We start from the raw sequence: 13335 nt of genomic DNA, 5'->3' as shown, positions 1-13335 counted from the left end.
TACAGGGACTTCCCGTCTTATTCCATGGAACAAATTGGTCAAGCTGAGTGCTTGACTGGTTTGGTTTTGTTTTTTATATGAATGAATACCCGGCTTCCTCTGGTTGGCTGAGGTGGAGGTCGTGACATCTGCCCACCTCCCCACCTCCGCTAATTTAGAGGAAGGCTTGACATTCAATGACAAAATTTAAAAAGCTTCATGTGAATAGCTGAAGAGTACTTGGCCTGACTTGATTTTGTTCTGTATATGGGGCGGGAAGTTCCCATACCACATTCGTAACACAGCGCTGTATACTGCATTTAGCTGATGCTACATATAGTGGCCACATGTATTGGTGAGAAACCTTTTTTTTTTTTTTTTTTTTTTCTTGGTTTGGACAGCTTGGTCCAAATGCACCATTTAGAGGTTAAAAAAAAGATTCTGGTGTTTTTAAAGCGGAACTTCCACTTATATGATGGAAACATTGGCTGGGGTGCCTACATCGCCGCATTCCAGGACCGGTAAGCGTCCTAATATTAAGTCGGCAGCTACAGTATTTGTTGCTGCTATCTTGAAGTTTTTGGAGGGGAGGCCGGAACTCAACTTTAAGCTTTGAAGCCCAGTTAAAGTCTTGGCCCCATTTGCATACTTTGAAAACTAGGCAACCAGCAAAAAATATCATTGTGAGTTTGCTCAATCTGATCCGTGTGTTTGATAATTGCCCCAGATGAAAAGCTCCTGCCTTGTTTTTATTTTTCTTAATGGTCAATTTTCTCAGTCTAAGCATTTTGATACCCATTTTCTAATGCAGGGCTTGACAAATTTTGCTTTGAATTTAGGAGTCGGCTAAAAAAAAAAAAAAAAAAATTGAGTCAGTGTTTTTTTAATTTTTTTTACAAATCCAAGTTGAACATAAAATGTTTTCCCTAAGGTAAACTTATCCTTGAAAGCGGGAGTCCACCGGGACTCCGCGTTTTATTTTATTTTTTTTATTTTTTTTTTAAAAGCCAGCAGCTACAAATACTGCAGCTGCTGACTTTTAAAATAGTGACACTTACCTGTCCAGCGCGCCCGCGATGTCGGCACCCGAAGCCGATCGCTAGGTCGTCTGTCGGGTCCTGCCGCCGCCATCTTGGGTATGGGAATCAGGAAATGGAGCCTTTCGGCTTCATTTCCCGGTTCCCTACTGCGCATGCGCGAATTGCACTGCGCAATAAGGACGCTCCCCGCTGCCTCTGGGAGCTGTGTGTTTCCCAGCAGGCAGCGGGGCACTTGCGGGAAGGGGCGGGCACTTGCGGAAAGGGGCGTAAGTTACGCCCCTTTCCGCAGAGAGCTGTCCCGGAAGTGGGTGCAGTTACCTGGATTATCCAGGTAACTGCACCCCCCTCCCCCCTGAAAGGTGCCGATTGTGGCACCGGAGGGGGGGAGGGTTCCGATGAGCGGAAGGTCCACTTTAGGGTGGCCCTCCGCTTTAACCCTTTCACAGCCAGAGGCATTTTTTCCAACCTGAAGATTACAAAAACAAACATTATATACAGTATTCTCTAAAAGCAGACCACCTTAGAGAATAAAATGGTGGTAGTTCGAATTTTTGTATTTCACATAATATTGCCGCAGAGATCTGGAAAATTGCAGTAAAAAATAAAAATAAAAAAAAAATCATAATAATAAAAGTTCATTTTAGGGGAAACAAAACACAATAAATTACCCAATTTCTTTTTTTTTTTTTTTTTTCTAGTAAACATGTCAAACCTTTAATCATTTCAGTAGTCTATATTTTCCATAGGCAACACTTTAGAAGCCCTCTAAGTCTTCAGTTTAGTGATATGAAGGTGATCTGGTGTTAATAATTGCTCTCATTCCGGCCTGCGCAGGAATATGTAACCTGTTTTGCAACCAGCATTTTTAGGTTTGGGCACCCCACCGCATGCGTTTTTGTACTAGGAATCGACCGATATCCTTTGTTTGCCAATAAGATACCGATATTTCTGCCACCTATCCTGCCAATAGCCAATATTTTGTACTTTTTATTTTTTTTTATCATCACTGTTATTGCTGTCACAAGGTGTAGTCAGTGGATCTCACCATCTGCTGCGCATGCTTCGCAGACTCGTCCCTTTTATCCCAAAGAATGACAAAGCAGTGGTAGTTGGAACAATCATTAATTCACGACTGGACTACGCAAACTCGCTTTACATAGGATTACCACAATATCAACTTGCGCGATTACAACTGATCCAAAACACGGCGGCAAGGCTGATAACAGGAAAAAAAACCCTGGGAATCCATCTCTCCTTCGCTGAGGAGCTTACATTGGCTAACGGTAAAAAATCGGATCACGTTCAAGACCCTTTGCCTCACCCACAAATGCGTGCATAGAGAAGCTCCGCAATACCTAATGGAGAAAATAAATCATTACACACCAAACCGCAGTCTTCGATCAGCCAACAAAAACCTCCTCCTCGTGCCCAAAGCCCGGTATAAATCCAAGGGTGATCGGAGATTCGCTGTCCAAGAGCCTCGGCTATGGAATGCTCTACCAATCAACATCCGCCTGGAAGAAAATCACCTGGCTTTGAGGAAAAAACTCAAGACCTTCCTCTTAGCAGATGATCAAAGCTCGCCACAGCGCCTAGAGGTGATTCAGTTCGCATTGTGCGCTATACAAGTATTTCGTTCATTCATTCACAAGGCATGCAAACATCCCTTGTGACAGTAATGGGCATTGACAGGTACTCTTTATGGAGGTATCTACAAGACCCCAAACCCCTCCTTTTGCAGTACAAAGTATTCAAAATGTCAAGATCGGCGTTCTTGAATACTTTATTTTTTTTAAACGCCAGTAATCTGGGAAGTGATCTCATGAAATCGCTTCCGGATTACTAGATCCGAGACTTTTTTTTTTTTCAGGTCTTTGGCCAGCCGGCAGACGCTTGGGGCAGGAGGTGGGGGGGGGGGACCTTGTCCATCCATACAACATCCCCCCCCCCCCCCCCCGTTGCTTGTAATAACAGCTAAGCAACTGCTGAGCCACATCAGTGGTTGTTAAATAAAGATGACCGTCTGCTCCAAACAATGGTATGTATGCATCACCCTGGTAAAACCCCTTGAAGCAATATGGTCTAGTCTGAAACCGATACCGATTTTTCAGAAAATGCTGATATTGGCCTCGGTCAATCCCTAGTTTGTACGTGTGTGTGTATATAAGGGTTAGGGCCTCTATTTTTTGGGGGGGGGGGGGGGGGTTGATGTGCACGTGTGTAAGTTACAATTGAATAAAAAAACCTGCATGACCCTGCATGGTCTCCTCTGTGCTCCACCGAATGAAATGTAAAGCACATTGCACTGCATTACATGGTTTCCAGGTCTTGATGGATGGGGAAACTGTCAATGGGGGACGTCACTTCCATGTCAACAACTAGAAGGGGAGGAGAGCAGACGTGTTTACATTGTCCTCCAATACTTGGGGGGGGTTAGCATTCAGATGGCAGCCCAGACGGGGAACTTCTTGTTGCCTTGGGGCCTGGGGTTTGTTGAGCCCTCTTCTAATTTGAATAAAATATGGGTTTGTGAGAATTGCGTATCATTTTAGATTTTACACAGCATCCCAACTTTTTGGGAGTTGTAGAACAAGTGATGCTCTTACAGAGGTTGATTTCAAATGTCCCTCTCTGGCATTCCAAATTTAGATTGGGCTTGGTTCAGACTCGTCTCTAATTAAACACGTGAGCTTAGGCTGTACGCTGGTGTGATATGATGTTACAATGAAATTCTACTCTGTTTTCAGCATTCACAACTGTGAGTTCTGGCTGACACTGCTAATGCTGTCAATGAAGAATCTTGTTAAATATTAAAGGGGTGCTTCAGTTTCCCATTAGCCATAATATATGTATATCCAAATATCAGTTTAGATCCGAGCTGGGAGAGTATTGCCTAGAAGAGTGGCCTTCAACCCTGTCCTCAGGGCCTACTAGCAGGTCAGGTTTGCATGATAACTGAAATATATCACATGTGATATCATTTGCTGCTCAGTGATTGCCGTATTCTAGTCTGCATCTCCCCAAGGCAATACATAAAATCCGGCCTGTTAGTGGGCCCTGAGGACAGGGTTGATGACCACTGGCCTAGAAGATATTCCCGACGCTCTCTGGCCTCTCTGCTACCTGGCCAAGTTCTTGCTGTGTTAAGGCTTGCGTCTGCAAACTTCAATAGCTGTGCACCTTCTCTTCGCTCCAGATCAGGTTCCGCATAAATCTCTGCTGAATCTCTAGTGCTCTTCTAGTACTAGAGATCCACCACTGCAAACTTTGGCACCATCAAGGTGCAATGAAGTGCAGTTTGAAGAATGTACATCCATGCTGAAATTGCCTTTGTTGACCACACTGCATATTTCCAGCAGGAAAGGTCAAGCTGATACTATGGTAGTGGATGCAGAGCACAAGGTTTGCATGGTCTCGGATCCCCCTAGGCCAGTGATTGGTGAACCTTGGCACCCCAGAGGTTTTGGAACTACATTTCCCATGATGCTCAACTACACTGCAAAGTGCATGAGCATCATGGGAAACGTAGTTCCAAAACATCTGGAGTGCCAACGTTCGCCATCACTGCCCTAGGCTCTGCTGCAGAATCTTTCGCTGCAGGCTTTCAAAGAGATGGAGACTCCATTAGGGCCAACAGAGTACACTGCAGCCTTCTAGAGAAGCAACCGTGCCTGCCCAAGCCAATGTATGCCTCGTCCCAGGTGATCGGAAGTCAAAATATTGAAGCCGTTAACAGCCTAGCGGCTAACATTTCAAATGGAGGTCCGCCAAGGCTGTCCCCTAAAAAAGCATTAACTGCAATAGTATAATTAATGGCTGTTGCACCAAGTGGTACACAATACTTGCACTTGTCTCATTGGCCTATCTTTACATAGGCTATCCCCCCTTCAGACCATTGTGAATCCTGCTGAGACTCCTCCACCGTACCAACCATTCGGTGTCTGCTACCCCTCTTTACCCACTTCTGCACAGCTTCCGTTCATCCAATGAATAAAATTCAGAATATGAACAACCTACAAATTTATCCATGTTTCTGCCCCCAGCTACATCAACAACCTCCCCATAAAATACCAACAAAACCCTTGTTCTGTTCTCCTCCCAAGACTTCTTCTCTAGGTTCCTTGTCGTCTCCTCCCATGCTGGCGTCCAGGACTTTCCAGAGCCTCCCACATCCTCTGGAACTCCCTACCCCAATCTGTCTGTCTATCGCCAACTCCAGAGGTAGGCGGCCTTCGGTTGGTGGAGGTCTAACTGAACACCATATATAGATCTAGAGAGATGTATAGCTATCTCTCAGTAGGGCAGTGCTTGGGCTGTGTGTACAGTCGTTCCCCCCCCCCCCCCCCTTTTTTTTTTTTTTTTTTTTCCTTAGTCCTGTTGGGAGGGCGTTAATGAAATATGAAGGCAGTCCTCAATCTCTGTAGTCTCAGCTGCACCAAATGCATAAACGGAAACAGCTCTGCAGTCACCCTGTTCATTCTCAACTGGAAGCAAACTTGAACAGTGAGTGATCTGTAACATCATTTGATGTGGTCATTCAGGAAAGGAAGAGGCCGGTAAATTACATATTTACTGACCCAGTTCTCCATCCTGAAATGATTCCTGCAGCAGATGGCAGGAGAGGAGGGAAAGCCAGGAGTGGCACATCATTTACTGGAATCCACCCCCTGTATTTTCCCCCTGTAGCAGCTGAAAGCCAGCTTCTCCCCTCCCCTTGTCTCTCCCCCCCCCCCATGGATCGGCAAGGAAGCGACGTAATCTACCGGTTGCCTTCTCTCATCCTACACTCACCACCTTTAGGCCACCCTCATCTCTATGTAATGAACAGAAGTTTTATTTTCTCAATTATCTCACTTTTTTTTTTTTTTTATCACTTGACCCTTCCTTTTTAGATTGGAAGATCTGATGAGCCATACCCTCTGATTTCTCTTGTATTGTAACTCTGTCTGCCTTAATTTTGTAAAGTGCTGTACAATGAATAGCTCCTGACTACCCCGTAATTCTTCTGGCTCTTTTAGATTGCCAGTGAAAATCTGATACTAAATAGAGGCTTTTGGCACTAAATACCCAATTTTATCCTTTTCATCGTTGTTTAGGATTGGTTTTCACCAGCTTGTGGCAGCAGTCACATGTGCCTCGTTTTTATGAAGAGGAAATAAGGTTGAGTTTGTTTTTTTATTTTTTCATTTGACAACTTCTTCAGCCCACGTGTGGGTTCAGTGCACATGTTTTGTTCAGACTGTCACCGTCCCGTTCTTGTATTGTGACATCTCGCAGTACATTTCCATCCTGTTGAGGAATTACTTTTGTAGTTTTTAACACTTGGGTTACTAGATTTCTAATTTTAAAGTGATATTAAACATACAGGGTTCATTTAATAAAACTAGTGCACGCGGAAGCTGATTGGCTACCAGATTCTAACTTCAGCTTGTTCATTTAAGCTTTGACAGAAAAAAAACTGTAAGCTGATTGGTGCAGCTCTGCATAGAAACCAGATTTTGCACTCTCTAGTTTTAGTAAATCAACCCAACTGTTTTCATTATCCCTTCCGTTTAAGTATATGGATAATGGCGCTGCGTTTTTTATTTTATTAAGAAAAATATTTTTTCCTAATCTATTGGGAGGAGCGGCGTGCTGACGTCACCACTATTCCATGCTTGTCCTGGAAGTGACGAGCAGCGATGGAGAGCCGGCCAGCTCGGAATATACGATACACATTTTTTACATACGGCAAAATGTACTTATCAGTTACGCTGTGGACGGCTGTGGTGAAAGGTTGCAAAGTTTGGCAACATCTAGTCACCTTGAACAGTCGGGACCATCTTGCTGATTTAAGTGGAGCATTTGGGATACATTTTTCTACCTTTTGCATAAAGACCCTGGCTGGGGGATAAGCCACAGGCATGTTGGATCTCCTTAAAGCGGGAGTCCGCCGGGACTCCGCTTTTTTTTTTTTTTTTTTTTTTTTTTTTTTTTTTTAAAGCTAGCAGCTACAAATACTGCAGCTGCTGACTTTTAAAATAGTGACACTTACCTGTCCAGCGCGCCCGCGATGTCGGCACCCGAAGCCGATCGCTAGATCGTATCTCGGGTGCTGCCGCCGCCATCTTGGGTATGGCAATCAGGAAGTGGAGCCTTTCGGCTTCATTTCCCGGTTCCCTACTGCGCATGCGCGAGTTGCGCAATAAGGACGGTCCCCGCTGCCTCTGGGATCTGTGTGTTTCCCAGCAGGCAGCGGGGCACTTGCGGAAGGGGGCGGGCACTTGCGGAAAGGGGCGTAATATACGCCCCTTTCCGCAGAGAGCTATCCCGGAAGTGGGTGCAGTTACCTGGATTCTCCAGGTAACTGCACCCCCCCTCCCCCCTGAAAGGTGCCAATTGTGGCGCCGGAGGGGGGGAGGATTCTGATGAGCGGAAGGTCCATAGGGTGGACCTCCCGCTTTAAAAAAGATCTAGCCAGCTGGTAAGTGGCAGTAATTCTATTGGTGAAGGATCTTACCCTGTCACATCTTTGTGTGTGTGTGTGTGTGTGTGTGTGTGTGGTGTCGTGTCACTACTGAGGGCTGAAGAACCATCTTTCAATCTTTGCTGTGGACTTTCTAACGTTGTATAAATTTTCACCATCTGTTTAGTATATTCCAAATGTCGTGCTGGACATTGATTTTATAACATACAAAATATTTGTCTTAACGTTGATATTTAATTGCACAGTAGGTTCATTGTTCTAATTGCTGTATTTTGATTTATCAGTACGGATTTAATTTATAAAATGGGTATTTAACCACTTAAGGACCGCCTCATGCCGATATACGTCGGCAGAATGGCACGGCTGGGCACAATCACGTACCGGTACGTGATTCTTTAAGTGCCTAGCCGTGGGTCGGGAGCGTGGCGCCGGCGGCGTGCTCCCCACCCCGTCCTGAGCTCCATGGCCGCTGGACCAGCGGACCCGATCGCCGCTGGTGTCCTGCACTCGGGTCACAGAGCTGAAGAATGAGGAGAGGTCTGTGTAAACAAACCTCTCCCGATGTTTCCCTGTGTCTGTCACCAATCGTCTGTTCCCTTTTTATAGGGAAGGACGATCAGTGACGTCACAAGCCAGGCCACGCCCCTACAATAAAAAAAATCACGTCATACATAACTCCTTCACTGCCAGCGTCATTTACACAAGAATCAGTGCATTTAAATACCACTGATTGCTGTATAAATGACAATGGTCCCAAAAATGTCCGCTGTGTCCGCCATAATGTAGCAGTCACAATAAAAATTGCTGATCGCCGCCATTACTAGTAAAAAAATAAAAATGCTATAAAACTATCCCCTATTTCGTAAAGGCTATAACTTTTGCGCAAACCAATCAATAATCGCTAATTGCGATAATTTTTGGTAAAAAAAAAACGTAGAAGAATGTATCGGCCTAAACTGGGGAAAAAAAATGTTTATATATTTTTGGGAGATATTTATTATAGCAAAAAGGAAAAAAAATATTGAATTTTTTCAAAATTGTCGCTCTATTTTTGTTTATAGCACAAAAAATAAAAACTGCAGAGATGATCAAATGCCACCAAAAGAAAGCTCCATTTGTGGGAAAAGACGCCAATTTTGTTTGGGAGCCACGTTGCACGACCGCGCAGTTGTCAAAGTGACGCAGTGCCGAATCGCAAAAAAGGGGCCTGGTCCTTTGGCTGCAAATTGGTCCGGGACTTGAGTGGTTAATATTCACATTTTGTAGGTTTTAGCGCAGCTTTTTTTCTTATTGTTTGTGTGTATGTCTCATTAGGTTGCAGCAGGAACTGCTTATCAATTCTACTTAATTTCAAATTTAGTATTCTTCACTATTGTATTTTTGAGAGATCACTAGACAGCGCTGTATTACCACAATTTTATAATATACAGATGTCATGTGACCCAGATCTTTCCCCAGCCAGTCTGCCGGGAAACATAAGCAGGAGGAACGTCTAGTCCTCTGCTACTGGTCACATGTTCAATAAAAAAAAAAAAAAAAAAAAAAAAAAAAAACCTTCAGCATAATATAAAATTAACAACTTCAGCTATAGGTCAATTTTGACCCTCCTTACATATATGTAAAAAATAAATAAATTTAGAGATATAGATATTACAGTGGGGTTTGTACACGCAAAAAGAAATGAAGTGTCTACATTTTTTATCATAGGTGTATTTTAAATGATACACAGAATATCAACCAAAAATCCAGATAAAACAGATGTTATAAATTAAGTTGCCGTTCAGTGAGTACAATTAAAGTGTTTATTTGATCCCAAGCAAAACACGATTGGTACTTGGTGGAGAAACCCTTGTTAGCAAGCACAGAGGTTTCTTGTAGTTGGTGACCAGGTTTGCACACATCTCAGGAGGGATTTTGGTCCTCTCTTCACAGATCTTCTCTAAATCCTTAAGGTTTCTTGGCTGTCTCTTGGCAACTCGGTTTCAGCTCCCTCCATAAATTATTATTATTTTTTTAATTTTTTTTATTATAGGATTAAGGTCTGGAAACTGACTAGGCCATTCCATGACCTTAATGTCTCCCTCAATGTAAAGTAGTGAGTGTAGAGCTTGTATAACGGTGTAAATTTTACTGTTCCCTCAAAATAACTCAACACACAGCCATTAATGTCTAAACCGCTGGCAACAAAATTGAGTACACCCCTAAATGAAAATGTCCAAATTGGGCCCAATTGGCCATTTTCCCTCCCTGTTGTCATGTGACTCGTTGGTGTTACAAGATCTCAGGTGTGACTGGGGTACAGTTGTGTTAAATTTGATGTTGTTGCTCTCATACTAGTTACTGGAAGTTCAGTTCAGGACAGGCCTCGCCATGGCTGACCAAAAGACGTTGAGTGCACATGCTCAGCGTCACATCCTGAGGTTATCTTTGGGAAATAGACGTATGAGTGCTGACAGCATTGCTGCAGAGGTTGAAGGGGTGGAGGGGTCAGCCTGTCGGTGCTCGGACCATATGCCGCACACTGCATCAAATTAGTCTGCATGGCTGTTGTCCCAGAAGGAAGCCTCTTCTAATGATGATGCACAAGAAAGCTTGCAAACAGTTTGAAGACCAGACTAAAGGGCATGGATTACTGGAACCATGTCCTGCGGTTTTACGAGACCAAGATAAACTTATTTGGTTCAGATGGTGTCAAGCGTGTGTGGTGGCAACCAGGTGAGAACTACAAAGACAAGTGTGTCTTGCCTACAGTCAAGAATGGTGGTGGGAGTATCGTGGTCTGGGGCTGCATGAGTGCTGCCGGCACTGGGGAGCTACAGTTCATTGAGGGAACCATGAATGGCAACATGTACTGTGACATACTGAAGCAGAGCATGATCCCCTCCTTTCGGAGACTGAGCCGCAGGGCAGTATTCCAACATAACGACCCCAAACACACCTCAAAGACAACCACTGCCTTGCTAAAGAAGCTGAGGGTAAAGGTGATGGACTGACCAAGCATGTCTCCAGACCTAAACCCTATTGAGCATCTGTGGGGCATCCTCAAATGGAAGGTGGGGGAGCGCAAGGTCTCTAAGAGGCCCCTTTCACACTGGGGTGGGAGCAGCATCAGCGGTAAAATAACGATTTTTTAGCGCCGATTTACTGTCGTTTTAGTGGCGGGAGTCAGCCGCTAGTGGGGGGGGGGTGGGGGGGGGGAACGGTTGCTGGCAGTATGCCCCGTTGATTTCAATGGGCAGGAGCGGTGAACACACCGCTCCTTCACCGCCCAAGAGGGTTAAGGCAGTGCTGGAAAATAATGGTGGCCACACAAAATATTGACACTTTGGCCCAATTTGGACATTTTCACTTGGGGGTGTACTCACTTTTGTTGCCAGCAGTTTAGACATTAATGGCTGTGTGTTCTTTTGAGGGACAGCAAATTTACACTGTTATACAAGCTGTACACTCACTACTTTGTAGCAAAGTGTAATTTCTTCAGTGTTGTCACATGAAGATATAATAAAATTTACAAAAATGTGAGGTGTGTATTCACTTTTGTGAACTACTGTGTGTGTGTGTCAATTCTTTCCAATGACACCAACGGTAGGGCAATGTTTACTCCCACTGATGTTGGGACATTTTCTACTCCCAATGATCCCAGTCTGGCCCTCAAAGTCTGAAGGACAGTGAACTGGCCCCTTTTTTTTTTTTTTTTTTTTTTTTTTTTCTTCTTACATTTTGGAAACCCCTGCCATAGAGAATAAAATAGCGGGTGTTTCAGTTTTATGTCCTGCGGTATTTGCAGTGCAGCATTTTTTTTTTTATTTATTTTTTATTTTTTTTTTTTTTTTAAATAAAAAAATTAACTGGTGGATTTGAATGCACAAAAACACAATATAATACCCAATTGTTTGGTAAAATATAAATGTTGTGACATCTGTTCCTCACATAGCCCCAAGACATGGGCTATGAGATTTTAGGTTGTCGCAGATTAATAATTACCTTTTTCACTCAGGGGTGTGTAATGGTGGGTTGGCTGCCTCTCCACACTTTCTGAAGTTTGCGGGGTAAGACAGCATTGTAACATAATGTATTGTCTGTCTATTGATAGTTAAGTGGTATGTAGAAGGGATGGATGTGCTGCTTCATTGCCAACATCAAGTCCTGTTATTATACGTCATGCTCTGAGCAATCTTTTGTGCTATGTAGGACTATGTCTAAATATACTGACTTGTTCAACTTTCTTTTGCAGAAAAAAAGGTACAAATGAGGCACCAAGTAAATAGACACCTAATATGCCACGCTTTAAAATTGCACACGCTTGTGGAATGACGCCAAACTATGGTACTTAAAAATCTCCGTAGGTAATGCTTTAAAAGCCTTTACAGGTTACTAGTTTAGAGTTACTCAGGTCTGGTGCTAGAGCTCTTGCTAGAATGTTGGTGAAGATACCTCACATGAGTGTGATTAAGCAGGGGGACAACTTTATAGCTATCACAAGAGATGAGCAGCATCCCTTGTGATAGCATGGGCAGTGACAGGTGCTCTTTACTGAGAGATCTGGGGTCTATTGGACTCGGGGGGGGGGGGGGGGGGGCGGCAACAGGTACTGTTTTCAGGCTGTCCATTACTTTGCACAAGTGATTTGATCAGTTTCACTGCCTTAGTAATTACCACAGGGAAATCCTGAAAACATGACCTGTTAGGGCGGACGTCTTGATCTGGAGTTGAGAAACACTGTATTGGACACTAGAGCTCTCCTCTACCCTTAAAGCCATTAGATTGATCCAAGATTGGTTTTATCCAGGGCGGATTTGATTTAAATCGCTAGTAAAAAGGCTTGATTTAAATTAACTCTGTTTTTAAATCATAATTTTTAAAGAGCGACTCATCTTTGTCCTTCAGCGGCTTCTCCTCTGACCCACTGTTGACTCACCGACAGTCCCATTCATGTTAAAGGGACGGCCTGTTATGCGGCAGTGACATAGCAAGGTGAGGGACGTGGCAGCAGCATGTGAGTGGATGCCCGCTAACAGGTGCTGCCATGATGGATCTGAAATGACAGGTGCCCTTTAAATGTAAGGACTTATTCTTGCTGGTAGTTATAATGTTTAATATTTTCAAACAAAATGAAAGTTTCCTATTTAGAATAATAAGCTCTCAGGTTAGTCAAGCAGTGATATCAGAACTGATTTAATCATGCAGTTTGTAGTGTACGTAGATTTGCATAACAATGGGATAAAGGAATATTCCTCAACTTTGTTTTATCTCATGCTTGCTGTGAAATTGTATGAATGCATCAACGCAGCAGTTATCTCAGCTTGCAGAGTTTGGATTCATTGAATGAGTTTAGCAAAAATGTAAATATTGCAGATGACTTTAATACCCCCACCTTCTACGTCATTCCAAAGATTCATAAAAACAAGGATACCCCCCACGACACCATTACCAACAACTATGCTGTACTTCTATGGGGGCACCCTGGGAACCTGCCTATGCCTGCATCCATTTGGGCTGGTGGGAGGAGGAGGTGGTTTATGCCTAGTCTATGTACCTTGGCCACGCCTGCACTTGGCTTTGGTACATCAACATTCTAATTGTCTGGGAGGGGTCCAGTACTGAATTACTGAAATTCATGAATGAACTTGGTCACAACACACGGAACATGCATTTGTCATAGACCCCCATGAGATCTTTCCTCAATCTCTGTTGGATTGGAGGGTGGTAAACTGGTAAGCAAAACCTCAACCCTCCTCTCAGCAGATAGCCATCATCCCATGGCACTCATTTTGTGGGCTCCCGGTTGGGCAGTTCTTTAGGATCCGGAGGCTGGACAAAGAACCAGGGCAGACCTTCTACGAACGTGAG

The 13335-nt window shown here is 43.8% G+C and overlaps 1 protein-coding gene and 1 non-coding gene across 4 annotated transcripts in view; both read left to right on the top strand.

The window, feature by feature from the left end:
* The window catches only part of SOCS5 (suppressor of cytokine signaling 5), a 297792-nt gene that overhangs the window by 33561 nt on the left and 250896 nt on the right, over window positions 1–13335 (top strand). The gene's annotated exons all lie outside the window — the stretch shown is intronic.
* Window positions 11399–11545, top strand: LOC143990726 (small nucleolar RNA SNORA79). The gene has a single exon (XR_013277440.1). It is a non-coding gene; the product is annotated as a small nucleolar RNA SNORA79 (small nucleolar RNA).

Source organism: Lithobates pipiens, unplaced genomic scaffold (genome assembly GCF_037356315.1).
Source record: "Lithobates pipiens isolate NorthernLeopardFrog02 unplaced genomic scaffold, aLitPip1_a1.2 Scaffold_18, whole genome shotgun sequence".
Classification (NCBI taxonomy): domain Eukaryota; kingdom Metazoa; phylum Chordata; class Amphibia; order Anura; family Ranidae; genus Lithobates; species Lithobates pipiens.
This window is presented reverse-complemented; position numbering and strand designations above follow the sequence as displayed.